Consider the following 19779-nt stretch of genomic DNA (forward strand, 5'->3'; position numbering starts at 1 on the left):
TCTCTCGTCGCCCAGGCTAGAGTGCAAGTGGTGCAATCTCAGCTCACTATAACCTGCACCTCCCAGGTTCAAGTGATTCTTGTGCTTCAGCCTCCCAAGTAGCTGGGATTACAGGTGCGTGCTACCACACCCAGCTAATTTTGTATTTTTAGTAGAGACAGGGTTTCACCATGTTGGCCACACTGGTCTCAAACTTCTGACCTCAGGTGATCCACCTGACTTAGTGCTGGAATTATAGGCGTGAGCCACCACACCTGGCCCCAATTTTTTTTTTTCTTTCTTTTGAGAGAGTCTCACTCAGTCACCCATGTTGGAGTACAGTGGCGCAATCTTGGCTCACTTCAACCTCTACCTCCTGGGTTCAAGCGCTTCTCCTGCCTCAGCCTCCCAAGTAGCTGGGATTATAGGCACCTGCCACCACACCGGGCTAATTTTTGTATTTTAGTAGAGGTAGGATTTCACCATATTGGCCAGGCTGGTCTTGAACTCCTGACCTCAAGTGATCCACCTGCCTTGGCCTCCCAAAGTGCTGGGATTACAGGCCTGAGCCCCCAGGCCTGGCCCTGATCTTTCTTATATACATGGTCAGATAAATTGTTTTAAAACAAGATTTGACTCAGTCCTTGCCTTGCTGACATATTTTCAGTAAATTATTGAATGGGAACGTGGAGTTTTCTGTTCCACCATCAGTTTCCTGTGGTAACAGCCTTCTCTCTTTCTGCCCATGAAGTTTAGAACGGATGTCTCCACCATGGTTTTGCACAGAGGGCCTGGGCAATCAGCAGATGGATTCCATCTGCCACGTCACTGTGACTTGCTCAGAGATGAACAAGTGATCAAACGTGACCCACTGAGATCTAGCCCTAGGACTGTTGCTGTAGCCATCAGGAAAGAGGGACCCTCTCACCCTGGGCTGCAAAGCTGCAGGACACAGCTGTGCCACTGCTGTGAGCTGGCTTTTCCATCATGGGGGAAAGGAAGAGCCCGATTGAGAATAAAGCAACAAAGATAGAAGCAGAGAGGAGAGAATGGTGGAGAGATTTCCAATGACTTTGAGTTCTGGGGCCAGGCATGCCTAAAGCCAATTATACTCCTGAACATTTGTTTCATGAATCAATATACTTCCTTTTTGGCTTAATTCAGCTGGTTTGAGTTGAGTTTATGTAACTTGCGAGCTACTCGGGCTCAGGCACGGGGTGGGGTGTTGGCATGGGGTGCGTATATTAGAGCAATGCAATAGACAAGTGGCTATGAGCCCACAAATCAGAGAGGCGGATAAAACATGAACACAGATAACCGTAAGGCCAGGATGGTAATGGTCAGCGCTCCAACATTTCCAAGGAGGGCCCTGGCACTGGGGATCGGGGTGGCTTCCTAAATCAGGAGCTGGCGCCTGAATTGAAGGGATTAACAACCCAGCAAGAAACCCAAGAGCTCCTTGAAAGCAGGCCCTATGCCTTCATCATCTCACTATTCCCAGCACTTAGCCAGGGTGTGACAAACGCTGGGTGAATAATTCTCTATGTGTTTGGGAATTTGTAACTTTTTATATCTTGGCTTTCCTGAATGTGACCCTGTAGGCACATAGCTATTTTTCCCAAGGGCCTGTGCAAAGTATCATTAGCCCCATTTTACAGGCACAGAGACCGATGGCCAGAAGGGAACAGCAATTTGCCTAAAGTTACATAGGAAGTCAGTGGCAGGGCTGGGCTAGAAGCCAGGGCATCTGCAGGGCAAGGTGCTGTCTTCCTTCAGCAGCCCCAACCCCAGCACAGTGCAGTACAGATGGGGGTGGCTGTGAGTAACAGCGGCCGCTATGAACAAAGAGGCTGGGGGTGCTAGAACAGGTTGACAATGCCAACGGGGAGGACAGTGATGATAAATAGCTGACACTGAGGGAACCCCTGTCATGTGCCAAGTGCCTCATGTAAATGAACTCATCTAATCCCCACAATGTCCTATGATATGGGGACTATTATTAACCCCAATTCACAGATGTGGAAACTGAGGCACACATTGGTCACGACACTTGTTCAAGATCATCCATCCAATAGGTGGCAGAGCCAAGATTCAAATCCAGGCATCATCACTCCAGTGTCCAAAAGCTTAACCACTATGCTTCACCATCTCTAAAATGACAGAGTAAAAATTACCATTTATTGGCTGGACATGTTGGCTCATGCCTGAAATTCCAGCACCTTGGGAGGCCAAGGTGGGTGGATCACTTGAGGTCAGGAGTTTGAGACCAGCCTGGTCAGCATGGCGAAACCCCATCTCTACTAAAAATCCAAAAATTAGCCAGGCATGCTAGTACATGGCTGTAATCCCACTTATTTGGGAGCCTGAGGTGGGAGGATCACTTGAACCCGGGAGGTGGAAAATGCAGTGAGCTGAGATGGTGCCACTGCACCCTAGCCTGGTTAACAGTGAGTCTCTGTCTCAATAAAAGAAAAAAAAAATTATTTTCTCAGTGTGCTCAGGCTTTACATTGCTGCTGTCAATCAATCTTCATGGCAGCCCCATTTTACAGATAAGGACACTGAGGATCAGAGGGGTTAAGCAACCCTGAACGGCCCGCTGCTCTATTCTCAGTCTCTGGTTTACTGCGCCAGGCCTCTCTACAGCCCCACTGTCTTCAGCACCACAGGCGTGGACAGCACCCTGGCCTGTCCAGCATTAAGTGTGAGGCTGGGGGGAGGCTCCAGGAGGATAAGGAGCCAGGTAGGGAGGAACTGCCGCAGAATTGAAACCCAGGCCCCCAGGGCTGGAAAGGCAGATATGAATGTACTGCCATTCATTTGACCAACCTCTGAATGACAGACACTTTGGTTGTGACTAACATTTTGCTATCACTATAAATAATGAGTAGCCTTGTACAGAAGTCATTTTGCCATGTGCATGTGAATCCGTATGAGAAAATCTAGAAACAGGCTTGCGAGGTTAAAGGGTGAGTGTGTTTGGAATTTCTGGAGACTGCCCAGTAGCCCCCATCCCACCCCACAGAGCTGTGGCACTGAACCTCTCCCAGCCACATAGGAAGGGGATGCTTCTTGGTGAAACACAGCAGCTGTCACTAGCCCCCCTCACCCTCTCTTGGTCTCAGTGTCACTTTGGGACATGGCCAGACAGTCCCAGGAAGTTAATATGCTACCTTGCTATGGGGGAAAGATTGGGTGTGGTAGCTCATGCCTGTAATCCCAGCACTTTGGGAGGCCAACATGGGAGGATCACTTGAGCCAAGGAGTTCGAGACCAGACTGGGCAACATGGTAGAATCCCGTCTCTACAAAATTTTTTGAAGAGCATGCAAGAGTGGTGGCGTGTGTCTGTATTTCCAGCTACTCAGGAGACTGAAGTGGAAGGATTTATTGAACCCAGGAGTTCGAGGCTGCAGTGAGCTATGATTGCACCATGGCACTCCAGTCTGGGTAACAGAGCAAGACCCTGTCTTAAAAAAAAAAAAAGAAAAGAAGAAGAAGAAAAAGAGAAAAGAAATGGTAAGAACAGATTTCTCATTGGTTTGTATTGGTACAAAATAACTCTAGAATCAACACTAGACACTAGCAAGGTGCTTAGCCACCTCAGCACCCACTCTGGTCACTCTCCACTCACTCCCACCTGTCCATTATCGGTCCCCTCCCAGCTGCCACAGTAACCTCCTAACTGGTTCCTGCCTCCAAGCCCATTCTTGACACAGCCGCCAGGGAGCATCCCCTTACTCCCAGGCTCAGCAGCCTCTACGGGCTCTCAGCGTGTTCCATAGTCCTGACCATGGCTCTCCATTTACCCTCTGGCCCATCTCCTCCCTCCCTCTGCTCAACACGCTGGTCCCCCTACTGTTCCCTGAACACACCAGCCCCCTGTCTGGGGACAAGTCCCTCTGCCTGGACAGATCTTCCCCTAGACAGCCACAGCATAGCTCGTTTCCTGCAAATTCTGTTCAGATGACACCTTCTCAACCAGGGTTGCCCTACTGCACTCCCGGCCCCCCATCCCCTGCTCTATTTTTTTCCTGGTAGGATGTATCACTTTCTCATTTATTATATAATGTACTGACTTCTGATATCTATTATGACTGTCTCTTTTCCTCACTAGAACTTAAGCAGCTGGAAGACAAGAATTTTGCTCTCTGGTCTTGTTCACTGCTGTATCCCCCAGCAGCTAACATGTGACTGGCGTATAGAAGGCACTTAGTAAATATTTGTTGAATGAATGAATGAACCTCTGGAAACACGGCAGGAACTGGGTAAAAGAGGTAGGGTAGACATGAAACTTCCTACTAGGTACAATCCGGTTGGGTCTAGGGAGTAAAAGGAACCAGGGGACCAGACAATGCCAGAGGAATTGCCAGGGAGGGTTGCACCTGCCTGCCCACCTGCCTGGCCCTCCAGAGAAGAGCCAGCAGAGAACAACTGGCCCCTGAATTCCCACAGTAGGGCAGCCCATGCTCAGGAAGGTGGGGGCATCTGGGAGCCCCCTTCACACCCTGCCCAAAGCGGAGCCCTCCCTCTATGTCCCAGGGTAGGTGTACCAGCCTGGCTCTCTGCCTTGTAACACCTTCCCTGAAGAATGTCCCCGACCTTCGGATTTGTTTACTCCAGTGCAGAAATCTGTTCACTCATTAGCTGGGCATGGTGGCGCGTGCCTGGGATCCCAGCTACTCAGGAGGCTGAGGCAGGAGAATTGCCTGAACCCAGGAGGCGGAAGTTGCGGTGAGCCGAGATCGCGCCATTGCACTCCAGCCTGGGTAACAAGAGCGAAACTCCGTCTCAAAAAACATAAAAGAAAAGAAAAGAAAAGAAAAAGAAAAAAGAAAAAAGAAAGAAATCTGTTCACTCATAGACTTTCCTTTTCTCTGCCAGAGGGTAGGGGCACCCAAGCCAGGCTAGGGAGATGACTGGAAAGATTCCGGCCTCTGCTGTTGGTCCCAGAGAGCCCTGGCCGGCCCTTCCTTCTCTCCAGTTGTCCAGTGGGTGAAATGAGCTAAGTTAGTAGTTCTGCCTTCAAGTGGCACTATGAGTCTCAGGACCCTCTCCCTTGAGAAATGTCCCATGCGGCACATGCATACTTCCATACACAGCAGCAGGGACAGGGCTCCTGGGAGCCCACAAGCCTCTAGATAAGGCATCTCCCTCCCCTTGGCCCTCAACACAAATACAGACCCCAGCAAGTGTTCTATTTTGGCTCACAGGGAAGAGGAGGAGGATGAGGAAGAGAAGGAGGAGGAGGAAGAGGAGGAGGAGGAGGAGGAGGAGGAAGAGGAGGAGGAGGAGGAGGAGGAAGAGGAGGAGGAGGAGGAGGAGGAGGAAGAGGAGAAGGAGAAGGAAGAGGAGAAGGAGGAGAAGGAGAAGGAAGAGGAGGAGGAGGAGGAGGAAGAGGAGAAGGAGGAGGAGGAGGATGAGGAGGAGAAGGAGGAGGAGGAAGAGGAGGAGGAGGAGGAGGAGGAGGAAGAGGAGGAGGAGGAGGAGGAGGAGGAAGAGGAGGAGGAGGAGGAGGAAGAGGAGAAGGAGGAGGAGAATATTCTCAAATCCCCTTTGTTTTCCCTTTGGGGTATAAATCCTGGCTTCATCCTTTCTTAGCTGTGTGACCTTGGGCAGTTTGTGCCACCTGCCTAAGCCTCAGTTTGCCCATCAGCAAAATGGGGCTGAGCATGCTCATTTAAAAGGCTGGGGCTCAAAGCGGGAGTCAGTAAGAAGTTGCTGGTCGCCGGGCGTGGTGGCTCACGCCTGTATTTCAAGCACTTTGGAGGCCAAGGCGGGTGGATCTCCTGAGGTCGGGAGTTCAAGACCAGCCTGACCAACATGGTGAAACCCCGTCTTAAAAAAAGAATAAATAAAATAAAATAAAATAAAACATAAAACATTTTTAAAAAATTAAAAAAAAAAAAGTTGCTGGTCAGACGGTCCTGGACCTTGGTTCTGTCGTTGACTCTCCAGGTGAGCCTGGGGAAGGCCGTCCTCTCACTGTGCCTTGCTTTTCTGTTCTGTAGATGGAGGGCATTTGGCTCTGCTGAATCTCACCCCGGAACCCGCTCAAGCCAGAAGGGACTGTAGGGATCACCTGACCCTGCTCCTCCACGCCCCATGAGGAGCTTGGGAGGAAGAGTCCAGACTTTCCCGAGATCAAGCTGCAGACACTTGGACCTTCTTCCTCACACTGCCCTCCCCAGCAGGGGCAGCCTGGGGTTCCTAGGGCTGAGCTCCTGTCTGGCTCCAGCCTCTGCCTCAGCCTCCCCTCCCGGCTGGTGCACAGTCCGCCCCTTCTCGGGGCACATCTTTGGTGGCTATTAATAGCCTGTGACGCTGCCTGCCTGCAGCTGGTGCCCAGAGTTGGAACAGGCTCTCCAGCCTCTCCTGCCCTCCCCAGCAAGGCACTGTGGGAGGCGGGTGCCCTGGGTCTTATCCTCCTGGCTACTTGAGGGCACGGAGCCTGGGGCAGCCCCCAGGGGTACAGGATGAGGTATGAGCTGGGGAGGTCTTCCCAGCCTGCTGCCTGGGTGAGGTGAGTGGCCCAACACTCAGGGGTATCAACAGGAGTGGAGGCTGCTGGGCATGGTGGGTGCCCACCACTGGCTGACAGGCAAGGGGACTGGGCTGAATGTCTACCGATGGACAAGTGGTGGTCTCCGGAGGGATGGCTGGGTGAGCAGAGGCCCCAGAAGAGATGGGCCCTTCTCCAGCTGCAGCCTTCACCTCCTTCCCCTCCCTGAGCTCCTACAGGGGGATGGGACCGAAGCCGCAGCCCAGCCTAGGAGCCTGCGGTCCTGGTTCAGGCATTCGCCACCTTTTCTAGCCTGGAAGCTTTGGATCTGCCACTTACTGTCTCTGTGGCCCCATTTCCCCATCCTCAGTAAAGTGAGATAATAAAATAATGGTGCGGGTTAGGGTATTATTAGTAATAGCCAACATTTATGAGCCACTGAAAGTATAAGCACTGTATATATATTGACTCATTTCAACCTCACGACAATCTCAGGAGAAGCTATTATTATTCCCCTTACATCCTTTACAGCTCAGGAAACTGAGACTCTGAGATAGGAAGTTTGGCCAGGCACAGTGGCTCACACCTGCAATGCCGGCACTTTGGGAGGCTAATGTGGGCAGATGGCTTGAGCCTAGGAATACAAGACGAGTCTGGCCAACACAGCGAGGCCCCATTTCTACAAAAAATAAAAAAAATGAGCAGGGCATAATGGCACACTCCAGTCAGGAGGCCGAAGCAGGGGGATCACTTGAGCCTCTAAGGTCAAAACTTCCCTGAGCTGTGATGGCACCACTGCACTCCAGCCTGGGTAACAGAGTAAGATCTCATCTCAAAAAAGAAAAAGAAGAAGAAAAAAAAGACAGGAGGCTTAAGTGATGTGTCCTGTGTCACAGAGCTAAGAAGTCACATAGAGAGTATCTATCTGGCTCCAAAATATTCAGTAAGTATTTGTTGAGCACCTACTATGTGCTTGGTACTATTTTTGAATCTGGAATACATTCATGAACCAAACAAACAGTCCTGCCCTCAAAGAGCTTATATTCTACTTTGGAGGCACACAGTGACAAAGATGAGCAGGAGATGTGTGTCAGACAGTGAGAAGTCCTCAAGGAACAGCAGAACAGGCAAAGAGGCAAGGGAATAGTGGGTGGGAGGCCAGCCCACGGAGAAGGCTACACGCACATCGGCGCTGTGGCAGGTGGGCTATCCTGGCAGAGGGCACCGTGTGGAGTCCCAGGGGTGGGACCTGCTGTGTGCACAGGGATAGGGAAATGAAAGGCAGGAGATGAGAGCAGAGCTGAGAAAGGATGGCCATTGTCATCTGGGGCCTCCGAAGCCATGGCAGGGACCCGGCTTCCACGCCAAGGGCGATGCCCTCCAAACCCCAGTGGGATGCACTGAACAAACCCTTCCTGAAGCCAACCCTCATGTCAGGCCTGGGGAGGCGAAGAGTGACAGCATGAACCCGACCTGGCCAGACTTGGAGACTCTGAGGCCAGCTGTGGCCGCGTCCCACGTTGCCCTTGGAGTAGGGCTGAGGAGGGGGTGGGGGGCTTGGAGGCTTCTGGGGAAGGCCTGGGGCAGAGCTACAGATTCCTCCCTGGCACAGCTCTCACTGCCCTGGCCCTGCGTGAGCAGAAGCGCGGGCAGGAAGTCTAGCCCTGGAGCCTGGGCGAGGTTCCATTGGGTCCATTTGTCTGACCTTGGCTTGTGGACCACGTGTTGAATGGTATCAATGGAGGCAGACTCTTCCCTAAATCCCAGCTACAGAACCTTGAGAAAACACCTTCACCCATATACCTCCAGTTTTCCCATCTGTAAAGATGGGGCTAACTTTCCCTTTCTGCTCGGGGCTTAGAGGACTCACATGAAGAGCAAGCCCTCAGTGGTACAGGGTGCCACTCACGGCACTTTACACTCACTCTCTTATTCCTCACAATGACCCTAAGAGGCAGGTACTAATATCATCCCCCTTTTTTATAGATGAGGGACCCGGGGCATAAAGAGATTAAGCACCTTGTCCAAGGTCACACAGCTGGGTCTAGGGATTGTGCTTTTTATCACTTGGCTGTGTTAACTGCAGGCCCCATTGTGCCTCCTGGAGACTTAGGGTCAGGGCTGGCAGGCACCTGAGCTCCCAAGGTGGAAAAGTCTCCTCCCTGCAAGGCCTCAAGCCCTGGCTCAGAAAGTCACAAGCCTTATACTCACAGGTAGGTTAAGTCCCTTCCTGCGACGGTGGGGCACCCTAGCAGACCCAGAAAAGCTGCCCTGGAGGCAGTGGGGGCCCAGCATGTGCAGCCTCTCTCAGCCCAGATCAGGAGGAAGAGGAGGACGGTCCCCTTCAGCCCCACCCCTGCCCTATCTTCCAGTTGGAACAGCCTCAGCCCCTTCGGTGGTCCCCTGAAGCCACGGGGAAGGAGTGCTGGTGCAGTGGGAGGTCACCGTGGGTTCCAGGCCTGGACCGGCTCATTTGCATACCCCAGCAGGGCAGGACAGAGCCAACGCTTAAGCAGCAGGCCCCGCTCAAGCGTTTCACCTGTAACAGAGCCACACAATCCTCACAAGTGGCAGCTATTATCTCTATTCTACGTCAGAGGAAACTGAGGCCCAGGAGGTAACTGACCTGCCCAAGGTCATGCGGCCAGAAAATGGTGGAGGTGGGCTTCGAACTCAGGCACTCAGATGCTGGCTTCACATAAACCTTTGGGGGACCTCAGAGCCGGGGTGGTGGGTGGGGAATCCTGGCTCTGGGGTTAATGTGGTCCTGTCCTCAGGGCGAAATGAGAAAACGCTGTCCAGCACTGAGCACGTGACACTGAGAGATGTTCCACTGCTTCCTTTCCAACCCTGAGGTTACGTGATTTCCCAAGGTGGGGCTGAGGTGGACCTGTCCTCTCTCCAGGTGTGGCCAAGCAATGGTGGGGCGAAGGAAGGGTGGCTGGGAAGGAGAGGGGACTTCCAGGCCTAGTGGCTACCACTTCCTGAGACCTGAAAGGGGGAACAGGATAGGGGGAGAAGGGCGGAGTGCTTTGGGGAAGACTTTGGCCTGGGGCCCATCCTCCTGGGGCAGAAAGACTCTAGGAAACTCTCCAGCAGAAGGCACCGCAGGTCACTCATGAAGAAAGCAGAGGCTGGGAAGGAAGAGGGCTTTAACCACAGAACCATGGCCAGCCCACGGCCCCCATGTTCCGGCCCTCAGGCAGGATGCTAGGAGAGGCTCAGAAGGGCCTCCACCCTCACCCCCACCCGGGGCAGGGCCAAGCTCCATGGCACAACGGGCTACTGCCTCCCAAAGACCCCTTCCCTTTCTCAGCGACAGAACCAGAAGCCTCTGCCTCCCTAGCCCAGCTCCCAAGGAAGCATAACTGCAGAGGCTCAGTCACCACCTGCCGATGCGCCATTTAATCGGGGCCAATAGTTAGTGAGCACTTTTGATATGGGGTACCCTGTCCTAGGTCCCTTTCATTCTTTAGCCTGCTTAATACCCCTGATGTTCCTACAAGATGGTATTATCCCTGTTTTATAGACAAGGGTGTTGAGGCCCAGAGAGGGTAAGTGCCTTGCTAAAGGTCACACAGCAGCTCAGTGAGGTACAAGCCCAAGCAGAGTTCAGAGCCTGAGCTCTCCACATGGTACTCTGCCATCTCCTTTGACCTCAGGCTGCTGGAGACCTGTGTCCAGGAAGAGGGTGCACTCCCTTCTAGAGTCACGCCCAGTGGCAAAGGCCTGCCGTTGGCCCCTGGCCCAGCCACTCCACAATGCCCATCAGTTTCATTTCTGTTTAGAAAATGTCGATTTCAGCCAGGCGCGGTGGCTCAAGCCTGTCATCTCAGCACTTTGGGAGGCCGAGGCGGGTGGATCACGAGGTCGAGAGATCGAGACCATCCTGGTCAACATGGTGAAACCCCGTCTCTACTAAAAATACAAAAAATTAGCTGGGCATGGTGGTGCGTGCCTGTAATCCCAGCTACTCAGGAGGCTGAGGCAGGAGAATTGCCTGAGCCCAGGAGGCGGAGGTTGCGGTGAGCCGAGATTGTGCCATTGCACTCCAGCCTGGGTAACATGAGCGAAACTCCGTCTCAAAAAAAAAAAAAAAAAAAAAGAAAATGTTGATTTCTTTTTTCCTTTCCTTTCTTTTTTTTTTTTTTTTTTGAGATGGAGTCTCACTTTGTCACCCAGGCTGGAGTGCAGTGGCACAATCTCGGCTCAGTGCAACCTCCATCTCCCGGGTTCAAGCAAGTCTACTGCCTCAGCCTCCCTAGTAGCTGGGAGTACAGGCATATGCCACCGTGCCTGGCTAATTGTTTTGTATGTTTAGGAGAGATGGGGTGTCACCATGTTGGCCAGGCTGGTCTCGAACTCCTGACTGCAAATGATCCTCCTGCTTTGGCCTCCCAAAGTGAGCCACTGCACCCAGCCCAGATTTTTGAGAACTCCTATATCTAGGCCCCCAGCTCTCCTGCCAGACCAAAACTTAGACTGGCTTGGACTTAGTCCAGAAAGTTAGAAGGAAGAAACTTACAACTGCAAGAAGCTTTCATCCAATTCCTTTCTGGACAGAGGAGTGAATGGAACCCTGGACAGCAGCCCTGCCCCAAGAGTCCTGAGCAAGACTTGCGCCTAGAACCAGGTCAGGAGGGGAAGGGAAGGACTCAGGTTTGCGGTCACTGGGAAATATGGGACAAGTGGGACAGAGAAAACAGGTTTTTGGTTGCTGGATGTCACTAGTTCAAGGGTCAGGGTGCAAGACGGGGTCAAGAATGGAAAGTGGAACCCGGCTGGAGAAGTTCAGGCTCACTTCATCATGTAACCCTTAAGACCCTGGATGGACCCCGCTCTGTGCATGTTCTAACTTGATCATGCGGGTGGGAGGGAACACCCATGAGTATGGAATGCATACAGATGCAGGTTGCACACCGAACAAAGATTTTTCGGGCTGGTGTGGTGGCTCACACCTATAATCCCAGCACTTTGGGAGGCCCAGGCAGGTGGATCACCTGATTCAGGAGTTCGAGACCAGCCTGGCTAACATGGTGAAACCCCCTTCCTACTAAAAATACAAAAATTTGCAGGGTACGGTGACCTGTAATCTCAGCTACTTGGGAGGCTGAGTCAGGAGAATCGCTTGAACCTAGCGGGCAGAGGTTGCAGTGAGCCAAGATCTCGCCATTGTACTCCAGCCTGGGCTACAAGAGTTCAAACCCAGATGCCAGCATCGGGGGCCAGGAGGTGACCTGAGGGAGTGAATGGGCTGCCTGGGGGTGGACCAGAAGGCATGGGCCCTGTCTGAAGAAGGGGGTCATTCTCCCTCTGTAGCCTGGGGTTGCCACATCATCTGATTTTTCAAGAAGATCCAAAAATCAGCGTTTGTACGTGAAATACCCTCCCCTTTTTTTAGCACTCACAACAAAGGCAAACATGTAAAATACACTAGACCAACAAAAATTGTCTATGGGCTGTGTTTTACAGCACGTGCCCTACCATATGCTGGGCTCCGAATTAGACAATGCTGATGCAGTGTGGACAAGACAGACCTGCTTCCTGTCTCCTGGAGCTGAGTCTAGATGTGGAGACAAACTCTCGCTGCACATGTAGACACACGCCACTACCTCCAAGCCACCAAGCCACCAACCAATCAAATTCAGCTCTCTACTACGTGCCAGCTCAGGTCAGCTCAAAAAGGGAGGTGGAGGCAGAAAACTGCTCCAGAGCCATCCTAGAGTGGGGCTTTTCAGGTCAGGGGAAGAGCACGTGATGGAGGGAGACAATTAGAGGACACGGAGGAGACGGGTTAGGAGAGGTGGTTTCGGGCCAGGCTGCAGGAGCTATGATTGTCTGGACTCCGCAACTTGATTCTAAACTCAATGGGGAGCTACTGCAGGTTAGTGAGGAGGGGATGTCTTGCTCCTTATCCTCCTCTGGGCTCATCACGGTTTTCCCTGGTCACAGTGACTCAAAGTGCTGCTCTTCAACCTCTGGTTCCACTGCCTTGCCTGTGGGAGGTGTGACAAAGCCCTGGGCTTCTGGGAACCCCCAGTGAGGGGAAATGAACTTTTTTGGTAATGGGTACAGCAAACCTGGATGTTTCTCCTGCCCAACTGTGATCTTCATCTGCCTTTCCAGCTGCAGAGAGGCTCATTCTCTGTCATTATCGCTGGGAAGTGCCACATGCTTGCCCAAGGTCACCCAGTCTTCAGGGCATCTGGTTCCCCTGCAGTCTGTGCTGAAGGTAGCTGCCTCAACTGTCCTGAAATTGGCAGGAGGGGCTGCCAGAGGTCTGCCCGCACCAAGCGCCCCCCCCCACCCTCTTCTGCTGGTCACATTCTCGCCCTTGGGTCAGTGCCAGCAGCAGGCGGGGGTGGAGACACTTGGTGCTGGGAAGGAGGGAGATGAGGAGTCAGCCACTCAGGCTCAGCCCTCCCAAGGCTGCAACAGGGCAGGGATCAGGTACTTCAGATGTGGGGTCAAGAATCGGTCAGCTGGACCTGGCCAGGTCCACCTCATCAGCCCCATAGGACATGCCCAGGGGTCTGATGATCAGGAGACTTCAGGAAAGGAGATGGGAAGTGGGGAAAACGACCCTGACTCCAGTGTGTGGTCCATCACAGACACTGGTGAAAGATTTGTTGAATGAATAAATGAAGGAACTACTGGCAGGGCCAGCTGTACCCTGGGTCTCGCCTTACTGAGCCTCAGTTTGTGCACCTATCAAATGGGTCCAGCATCACTGCTTGCCGGCAGAAGGCTCAGAGAGAAGAGACTGGGGGAATCCCTGGCAGCCCAGAGTGTGTTCCTTCCATGCAGTCCAGCCCCTTCGCAGAATCTCTGATTCAGGATTTCAGGGTACAATGTCTGCCAGGCCAGGCTGGGGTATGGCCGTGTATACCACCTGGAAAGCCACAGTGAGACCCTGGAATTGGCCCTTGGTTGTCTGAGACACATGGAGCCAACCCTAGGTTTAATCTGGGTGTTTTCCAGGTTAGGAGGGGAAGGGAAGGACTTGGCTTTGCTGTCCCTGGGACAAATGGGGACATAACGGTGCCCTGACCTGAAATGGCTTCTTCATCTAGACTACCTCTCCTCTCCAGAAACTAGCACCTCACTTTGGGGGATGCTTACTCCCTCCTTGTCCCACAGGGAGTACTAAGTATGATCTAGGTGAGGACCCCAGTGAGGCCTGGGGTCGGGCAGCGGAGCCACAGGGAAGATGAGATTCCCATTCATTCTCTCAAACACACCCCTTCCCTGCGCTCTCACAGACAAAGACACACACCCAAAACCCCAGCGATCACCCAGGGCCACATAAGGCGGCCCCCCTCACCTGTAGGCACCCCCAAATTTTCCCCTTGGGGGGTAGACTTCATTAGAAGCTCAGCTTGGCCATGGGGGAGGGGTATACACACTCCAAGGACCTGGGGTCCAACCTCCAGGCTCGCAGCTTTTGGGGGGGACTCTCCGCCCTCTTCCCACCTCTCCATGGCATAAGGGGCTCCACCACCACTCCCCCGTGGGGCTGGGGAGCTGCGACCAAGTCTCGAGGCTAGGGAGTGGGGTGGGGGAAGGGAGAAGAGGAGGGGGCGGCTCCTCCAAGCGAGACACAAAGAGACGTCCTTCAGCCTCGGCTCCATGGCGACGCTGGGGAGCGGGGAGCGCGCAACCCGATACTTCCTTCCCCACCTGCAGGGCTACGGGGACCTCGGTGGCCACTCACCTGCCGCCCCACACCTGGGCCCTGCTTACCTGGGCTGGGGCCGCGGGGACGCCGCGGCAGGGGGCCTGGGCGCCGTCGCGGTCTTCGTTCGCCCGGCCCCGGGGGCTCAGGGCGCCACCACCATGAACCGGGGTGCGTGCGGTGCCGCCAGCGGCTCAGTTGCCCCAGTCCTGGAGCTTTGGGGGGCGTCCCCGAGGCTTCCTGCTGGTGAGGGTGTCTCTTGCTGTCTCCGGCTGCCTAGATTTGGGATTTCTGTGTACCGGAGTTGGGGGGATTGGGATCCCCTGATCTAGGGGCGTTCAGAGCTGGGTCTTCTTGTCTTGAGGTGTGGAGTTGTAATGACCGGATATTGGGAGGGGGTTTCCGCAATCGGCCTGGGGGGCACTGCGTTCTAGGTCTTGGGGGGGCCCAGACTGAGGAGGGGGAGTCCTCGCGATGCCGTAGGGGGCTCGCTGTCTTCTAAATACCGAGGAAGTCTCCGCTTTCCCCGAAGGGCAGTCGCTCCGTGTCGGATCCAGGAGGGCCCCCTCTTTCCCGAGGTTCGCTGGATCCTGGATGTGGAGGGGGGCTCCCCGCGCTCCTCGGCTACCGGGGCTTGCTGGGTCCCGGCCACTGGCGGCCGCTGGGAAGAAGCCCCTCAGCCGCTGGGGGGCTCGGTCGCCGCCGCTACGAGCAGCCCGGCCCTGCGCTCCCGGCCCCCGGCCTGGCCCGGGCTCCGGCTGCGGCTCCGGCTCGCGCTCCGCCTGGTGCTCGGGCCCCGGCCCCGGCGCCCGCCCGGGCTGCGCTCCATCGCGGCATCGCGGCTCCGCCCTCCAGCCCGCGCGCACCTGCCCGCCCGGCCCGCGGCTCCGCCCTCCGGCTCGCGCGCCGCCGCCCGCCCCTTTGTCCGCCCCGCTCGGCGCGCGCCCTCGCGCCCTCGCGCTCACCCGCCGCGCGCCGCGGGGCGCAGATTCTCCCGGCGCGGCGCCCCAACCCCCTTCCGGCCGCGCTGGGTCCTAGCGCCGGTGGCTCCCGAGCTGGCTCCCACCTGCCCCCCGCCCCCCGCCTTTTCTAGGTCAGAGCCCACGAGGGGGCGAGAACGAGGTTACAGAGGGCTCGAGGGAGTCTGAGAGGGTCACCTGGTCCAGCTTCCTGGCCCCTGCGGGACCAGACTGCCCCAGACTGTCCCGGTCTGTGCTTGTGGGGCGGAGCCTGTGTCTGTTTCAAGGAGGGAAAACAAGTCCAGGTTCTGCATTCGGATATGCATTCACTCATCCATGCGTCCGTCTGTTTCTCCGCCTGCCTGCCTGCGCATCCATCCATCCATGCATCCTATTTCCAGCGAGACCTCAGAGAACCCACAGTCTTCTTAGGGAAGAGGTCATAAACTTGGTGGTGGCGGGGGGTACCCTATCCAACTGAGGTCGCCTTTGCGATCCCTGCTGCAAATAGGCAGTGACTGGTCCAGGAGTGCAGCTGGGAGGAACTGCTCGCCAGATAGAAAGGAAGAAAGGAGATTCTAGGCAGAGGTAGCAGCAGGTGTAAAGGATGTTGCATTGTCTCTTTGATAACCGGAAATTGGTGGCCTGGGTGAAGTGGGTGGATGAGGACAGAGATGAGACCGGGACAGCCCGTCCTGCCAGGTCCTATTCTTTCTCCTCCCTGCAGCTCACTCTTTCCCTAGTGAGAAAGCCCCCAAATAGGACGTCTTCTCTGTTTCTTCCAAGTTTTTGATCAGGCTGTTTTCTCAACCTAGCGTAATCCTTTCAACCACTCCTACTATTTCCAGAGCTTTTGGAGCCAGGAATTGCGAACTCAAGTTCCTACAGGCACAGACCTGAGCCACTGGGGTCGCGTGTAAAGTGATAGGGAGGGTGGAGAAGAGGGGAACTGGAGATGTCGTGGGCTGCGCGTGGGTGGATGATATTCAAAGAGAAGCAGGAAATCCATATCCTAACATGAAATCTTCCAACTTTTAAATGTTTGAAACGAATTCCCCAAATTCGGAAATACTGAATGGGCCAAATGAAACACACTTTGGAGACAAATCTGGTCCCCAGGCCATAGGTTGGCAGCCCTACCATTGAAAATACTGTTTCGGTTCCTAACTTGTTTACTTCCTGCCTCTGTCTAGATTGTTTTTCTCTTTCTTTCTTTCTTTCTCTTTCTTTCTTTCTTTCTTTCTTCTTTTTTTTTTAAAGACGGAGTCTCGCTCTACTGCCCAGGCTGGAGTGCAATGGCTCCATCTTGGATTGCTGCAACCTCTGCCTCCCGGGTTCAAGTGATTCTCCTGGCTCAGCCTCCTGAGTAGCTGGGACTACCGGCGTATGCCACCATACCCAGCTAATTTTTGTATTTTTAGTAGAGACAGGGTTTCACCATGTTGGCCAGGATGGTCTCAAACTCCTGACATGAGGTGATCCACCCATCTCCACCTCCGCAAGTGCTGGGATTACAGGTGTGAGCCACCACGCCTGGCAGTTGTCTTTTTTCTAGAATCTAAGTCCTGGCCAGGCGTGGTGGGTGGCTCATGCCTGTAATCCAAGCGCTTTGGAGGCCAAGGTGGGTGGATCACCTGAGGTCGGGCGTTCAAGAATCTAAGTCCTTTGGGATCATCAGCTCTGTAAATACAAATGGGGTTCGGTTGCTGTCTTACATAAAACTGCTGTGGACTTCCTGTGTACCATCAGGGTAAAGTCTAACCTGATCCTGGCGTTCAAAGCCCTTAAACTTTAGCACCTGCTCTCCATTCCCCTACAGAGGACCTCTCTTCTCCATTCAGCCTTGACCTCAGCCACACTATTCTAGGACATCTGCCTCTCTCTTTTTTTTTTTTTTTTTTTGAGACAAGGTCTCACTTTGTCACCAAGGTTGGAGTGCAGTGGTGTCATCATGGCTCACTATAACCTTGACCTCCTGGCATCAAGTGATCCTCCTGCCTCAGCCTCCTAAGTAACTAGGACTACAGGTGTGCACCAACATACTCAGCTAATTTTTGTATTTTTTGTAGAGATGGGGTTTTACCGTATTGCTCAGGCTGGTCTCCAACTCCTGAGCTCAAGCCTTCCACCCACCTCAGCCTCCCAAAGTGCTGGGATTGCAGATGTGAGCCCCTGCTCCAGCCCTGACGTCTGCCCTCTCTTTTCTTTTCTTTTTCTTTTCTTTTCTTTTTCTTTCTTTCTTTTTTTTTTTTTTTTTTGTTGTTGTTTTTTGAGATGGAGTTTGGCTCTTAATGCCCAGGCTGGAGTGCAATGGTGCCATCTCAGATCACCATAGCCTCTGCCTCCTGGGTTCAAGTGATTCTCCTGCCTCGGCCTCCCGAGTAACTGAGATTATAGGCACGCACCATCACACCCAGCTAGTTTTTGTATTTTTAGGAGAGATGGGGTTTCGCCATGTTGGCCAAGTGGATCTTGAACTCCTGACCTCAGGGCTGGCCTCAGCCTCCCAAAGTGCTGGGATTACAGGCATGAGCCACCAAATCCAGCCTGACATCTGCTTTTGATATCCTCATGCTTTGTCCTCTAGACAGGTTTCCTCCGTCTAGAAGAACTTTCCCTTCTTCCTTGTTTTCCAAACAAGTTCTCTTCTAAGAGAACTCCTCTGCATCTTCCCTTCCTCTCCCACACTCCCTGTCCTGCCAATATGGAGGAGTTTCAGATTTCACCCTAACTTTATTCTAATCCTCTCCAAGGCCATAGTGCCGTAAATAACCTAATAGAGGGATTTAAGTTATTGGGTATGCAGAAGAGGGGGCTGGAGAGGGAGAAAGCAGGAAGCACACATCTTCCTGTGTCTAAAAGCTGAGTTTCAGGACATTAGCACTTAGAGAGCACTTTCCTCTTTTTACAGAGGAGGAAAGAGATCTAGTGAGGGGAGTCGTCGAAGCAAGCCTTGCAGTGCCCCTAGTCACAGTTATCAAGGGTTGCCCAGTTCAGGGCCACCTTCTGCAGAACCTGCCCCGATTCCTCATCTGGGGCTTTAATTACCCGAAGTGCAGTTAGTAAAGGTTTGCCAGGATGCATTGTAGGTAATCAAGTCCCTGTCCCGACTCCCTCCTGGCTCTACAGGGTGGGAAGTCCTGGTCCCCAAAGAGGGTACACTCTAGCCAGGGGACACAGCATGGAACCCATTAAATTTAAGCTATGGCCACTGCCAGGAAACTTTAGACTTCATGTGTTATGTGACCAGCAGGTGGGAAGAGAAGGCACCATCATACCTGGACTAACTGACCCTGGTCAGCAAAGAGGGCAGGCCTGCTTTTACAGCGGGAGAACAAGGAGGAATATGTGGGATTCTAGTGATCCACTGGTTACAATAACCAATAATTTAGGTCCCTCAGGACTGAAGGGTTGGGTCACATCACCAGGTAACCCATCAAGACCTGCCAAGCTGACAGTGGAGAGTGTGAATAATTTTATTTTACTTTTTTTTTTTGAGATGGAGTCTATGTTGCCCAGGCTGGAATGCAGTGGTGCTATCGCAGCTCACTATAACCTCTGCCTCCTGGGTTCAAGTGATTCTCCTGCCTCAGCCTCCAGAGCAGCTGGGACCACAGGCGCGCACCACCATGCTCAGCCGATTTGTGTATTTTTAGTAGAGATGGGGTTTCACCATATTGGCTAGGCTGGTCTCGAACTCTTGACATCGTGATCCACGCAGCTGTGGATAATTTAGAATGGATAGTGAAGAAAGAAAGAACCAGTGCTGGTTATGGCCTCTGGATAATTGCAGCAAGTGGGCGGGGCCTCTAGCGTGTTTTACTAATCTCTCTCTTCAAAGTTTTCCCGTAGAAAGAGGCTCACAGGATCCATGGTAGAGCTGAGCAGTGCAAGGAATGAATGTGGCAGCCCTGAAAATGTGCCACTCAGACCTCTGACTTCAGGAAAAGTCATTGACCAAGGGCAGCAGCTGTGAAATCCATCTGTGGTTCACAGAGGAGGCTCCGGGTTGCTTCCCACGAGCCGATCCCAGCCAAAGAATGAAGGCGTATCTGCTTGTGGAGACACAGGACTCCTCGAATGGGCAGCTTGGGATCAAGGACTCCCCTTTGACTTTGTAGAAACTTTCTCACGGCACTTCAGTCCAAGACTCTTCCTATCCCATCGTCCTTCCTTCTGTCTCTCTCTTCCACGCGTTAGGTCGAGGATGGTCTGATGATCTTCCCAGCCTCCTCTTCTTCCCTCCCTCCTGTTCCCTCCCAAGGGTTTTCCTCAATAAATCGTTTGCACACCTGGCCCACCTTGCCTGCTTTGGAACCAACACAACACATCTGAAGAGACAAACAGAAGTGGTGACTTTGGGAGGCCAAGGTGGGTGGATCACCTGAGGTCAGGAGTTCAAGACCAGCCTGGGCTAACATGGTGAAACTCCATCTCTACTAAAAATACAAAAATTAGCTGGGCATGGTGGCGGAAACCTGTAATCCCGGCTACTTGGGAAGCTGAGGTGCAAGAATCGCTTGAACTGGAGAGGCAGAGGTTGCAATGAGCCAAGATTGCAACATTGCACTCCAGTCTGAGTGATGAAGTGAAACTTGCTCGAAAAAAAAGTGCCAGCCTGTAATGCTGCAGTCCTTTGTCCTTGACACCTAGGGATAAGCCATTC

At 53.4% G+C, this 19779-nt stretch overlaps 1 protein-coding gene across 2 annotated transcripts in view; it reads right to left on the bottom strand.

Moving 5' to 3' along the window:
- Positions 1-19779, bottom strand: part of SBK1 (SH3 domain binding kinase 1) — a 70355-nt gene that overhangs the window by 17827 nt on the left and 32749 nt on the right. Inside the window, exon 1 of one of the 2 annotated variants that reach the window (XM_039478433.2) lies at positions 14223-15127. The exons of the other annotated variant lie outside the window; for it this stretch is intronic. The gene's annotated coding sequence lies outside the window, so the exon portion shown is untranslated. Of the gene's footprint in view, positions 1-14222; positions 15128-19779 lie in introns of those variants that run through there. 2 annotated transcript variants of the gene reach the window in all.

Source organism: Saimiri boliviensis, chromosome 12 (assembly GCF_048565385.1).
Source record: "Saimiri boliviensis isolate mSaiBol1 chromosome 12, mSaiBol1.pri, whole genome shotgun sequence".
Classification (NCBI taxonomy): Eukaryota; Metazoa; Chordata; class Mammalia; order Primates; family Cebidae; genus Saimiri; species Saimiri boliviensis.